This window comes from Corvus brachyrhynchos, unplaced genomic scaffold (genome assembly GCF_000691975.1).
Source record: "Corvus brachyrhynchos isolate BGI_N302 unplaced genomic scaffold, ASM69197v1 scaffold302, whole genome shotgun sequence".
Taxonomy (NCBI): Eukaryota; Metazoa; Chordata; class Aves; order Passeriformes; family Corvidae; genus Corvus; species Corvus brachyrhynchos.
This window is the reverse complement of record NW_008237244.1, coordinates 1,773,734-1,777,203: the sequence shown is the minus strand read 5'-3', so window position 1 is coordinate 1,777,203 and position 3,470 is coordinate 1,773,734. Positions and strand designations below refer to the sequence as shown.

At 42.5% G+C, this 3,470-nt stretch overlaps 1 long non-coding RNA gene across 1 annotated transcript; it reads left to right on the top strand.

Moving 5' to 3' along the window:
• Nucleotides 1-361: 361 nt before the first annotated feature.
• LOC108445676 lies at nt 362-3,269 on the top strand. The gene is made up of 3 exons (XR_001860624.1): nt 362-501; nt 931-1,084; nt 2,555-3,269. It is a non-coding gene; the product is annotated as an uncharacterized LOC108445676 (long non-coding RNA).
• Nucleotides 3,270-3,470: the final 201 nt, after the last annotated feature.

Genomic DNA, 3,470 nt, shown 5'->3' with positions numbered 1-3,470 from the left:
TTCTTTGTGCTCACCCAGCATTCAGTGGCTCAGTTTTGTATTCCACATTCTCAGAGAGCAGATGACCTACTGGCAGCCCAGCCCCGCCAGCACCAACACTGCCAGACGATTGAGGAGAAAAGCTCTGTATTAAAATTCAGGAAAACTTCTGCTCTATATCAGTTTGATTTGATAGTTGATTTAACTTCTTTGTGCTCACCCAGCATTCAGTGGCTCAGTTTTGTATTCCACATTCTCAGAGAGCAGATGACCTACTTTTCTTATATTATTATTCCTGGTTTCAGCAGCCTGCCTCCCCAGGAGCGGAGGAGGAGTGCTGGTGGTGTGTTTGTGGAGATATACAGCTGGGACTTGGTTGGTGAGTGATTTGGAGAGAAAAGGGGTAGAGCTTTCAGTATGGTTTCATGGGAGGTGAAAATATATTCAGCTTGCAACACCGCACCCTGCACTGGGGAAGTCTGTTTACAGAGAGGTTTGGTACAAAAATGAGCAAGATGTAAAGTAAGTAAACTTCCTGACAGAGATGGGGTGGAGGAGAATGTGTGAAGGGTGGGAGGAGTGGAGTGAGGGGTGGCAAGTGGGGAAGGTGTTTTGACCATGGGTGTCCAGGAGGAAGATGCACAGGTAAGGCCAGTGCTTCCAGAGCCCCTTACAGAGCCCCTGATTGTTTACAGGGAATGGGTTTTTTGACCCCAGAGAACAGCAGAGACCCCCAAAAACAACAGAGAGAGGTTGTTTTTGGAGAAAGGACATAAGGAGGGATGATGGCAAATGTGTTAAGTGAAAGGGGGAAAGGATGGGATAAGAAAGAAAGGGACAATATGCCTGAAAATTAAATTTTTGCCAGTGTAGGAAGATGAGTAGTTCAAATTCTCCTCCTATGCAAATGAGAAATCCTTGCTGATTTTGGGTAAACATGACTCTTAACAGGACCTGTGCTTGAAAGCCTGTTGTAGCTGAGACCTTTTTGCATGAGAGCAAGGCTTCATCCCACCTGAACGAAAGATGCAGTCAAAATTGTCTTGTAGGATCCAAAAACCCAAACCCAGGAACTGCCTCCAAAACACAGATCACATGCTAGCAGGTGAGAAATGTCTTAGGTAAAGGCAGAACTTTTGCAGTCAGAGAGCAGCATCAGGAGGTTAGACAAGGGAAGGAGAAGACTTGGGAACATATCTCAGACAGAAAGCAAAATAAAGCATATTTAGGATGAAGAGCTGTCTGGGATAGGAGCAGGGCCTGGGAGCAGGAGCAATAAAACTGACCTCTGTTTCAGCCTCTATTCCTACTTCATTTGGGACAAAACAAACCATATGTATGTTCTTTTCAAGTAAACATTTGCATCAAATGCTTAAATCCATCATTTTAGTTGCCTGATGGAGCAGAGCCCAAATAGCAGCCAACTTTATTGGCCAAAGCAAACAATAAATTATTCTTCTTCGTAGTGCATCTGCACAGCCTTTCCCACAGCCCTTCGGGCAGCCTAGGGAAAGGCTTTTGCTGCTGCTGTAAGTGAAGCAAGGTGCTTGCAACCAGCCCCAGAGTCAGCCAGGTATAGAAATCAGGGCTTTGCCCTGGATCAGGAAAAGCTCATGACCTGCAGGATGCTGTGTATTCCCTGATGGCCATCAGTTCCTTTCCTGCGTTTTCGATATTTGCACATTGAAATGCATTGGCATTCATGAGATTTGATGAAAATAATTCCATCTAATACAGCATCATCAATGGTAAAGAACACTTCTCTGTAAAGGTCTAGTTTGACACTCCAGCTTAGCTTTTCCAATACAGCTAGAGAAAGTGTCTGAAAAATTATATAAGCAATTGTAATTGAAAGATCCTTAGTCTAACACTTTCTTCCAACACTGGTCTCTTAGAGCATGGGCAGGTCAGTAGGCCCTGACAGAAAGCAGTAGTTAAATATGTATCACCTCACACATTTTATGTACAACTTCTTGAGCTGATTACAGCTATTAGAAAAACACAAAATAATGATGCACATAGCAATGGCAAAACCTTGTCTGAATGTTTTCCTTCTCTTAGAAATGGCTTTTCTAGGTCTCAAAGCAAGAAATCAAATTATGTTATTGCTGGAGAGCAGGGAGAGAGAATGCTTGGAGCAAGACAAAGGGTAAATGGCCATTTGTTTCCATGCCATCCACTGAGCAGGTGGAAAACCCAAAATATCCACTGAAGCGGAAAGGCAAGAGATGTATTGTGTCTCTACTTTATTGTTTAAATACTTTCATGCTAATGAACCCCAGACAAGCAGTGCAGATAATTCAAGAGTGAATTGATTGCTTATGACCCTTCAACACTGGGGAGGCATCAGCACTGCTCTCTGAAAAGCTCACCATAAGTTGCAGTCTCCAGAGACCAATAAACACTTTGGCAAAATTTAAGATAAGACATTTCACATAATTAACAGGCAGAGAAAATGTCACCAGCTTCTCACCTACCCAGAAATTTGTCACGAACAGTCAGTTTCATGTCTTGATTTACTGAAGAGAGGTCCAAAAAATGTATTAAGGAATTCTGTATTTCTGTCCCCCCACAGGAAAACTACGCATTAAGAAACCAGAGGACAGCATCTTTGACTAACCACAATTGCAAAGCAGTCATTGATTTAGGTTCTGCACAGGAGCAACTGTGGCTGCTTGCTGTTTATCATCCTGCAAGGAGCTGATGTCTGTTGCCCTGAGCTACAAAGAAAGGCCAATGAGAATTAATTTGACATCAAAAGAAGAAGAACCAAGCCATATAAGCCTTCATCAAAGGAGTAAAGCAGACGTGTAATTGGGTGCTCAGAGTGAGTTAGGTTTCTGCTCACTCACCACAACGCTGCAGTGGATGGATCTGCTCATGTGCACAGCCCTGGAGCGACCAGCACAGGGGGGTTCCTATCCTTATTTCCTTATTTCTCCCCAGACAGAAGCAATACAGCCCTCGCGGTGTCTACACTGCTATTCGTGGCTCAACTTCCTTAAGGTTCCTAATCAGTGGGAATAATTAGTGTGAACACTAAAAGCCCCTCAGTGGGAATAAAGGGACAACCCCACATCTCCTAGCACAGAGCAGAAGCTCATTATCTTGCATGAATTCTCCATAAATTGTGGAAGCATATTCAGCATATGGCCTTGTTCTGCTTTTCTCCCCAAACAGAGAGCAAAAACCATATATTTTTGTTGATAATTTTCTCATATAAATCTGATTGGAAGTAAGAATGTTTTTTTAATGGACTGTGTATTCTGCATCTGTGTTTCATGCATTAAAGAGAAAATTCAATCATTTCAGTGTAATTGTTTTATTTACACCAGTTTAACCAGAAAATAAATGGCTACAATAATCTTCTTCTGAGTAAGAAATTATGCAGTTCACACCAGGAGGGTAATCAGCAATGAAAAAAGTTATATTTTCCTGACAAAGCTGGGAATTCATAAATGCTCCCATGATGGGCAAGAAACCAAACATTG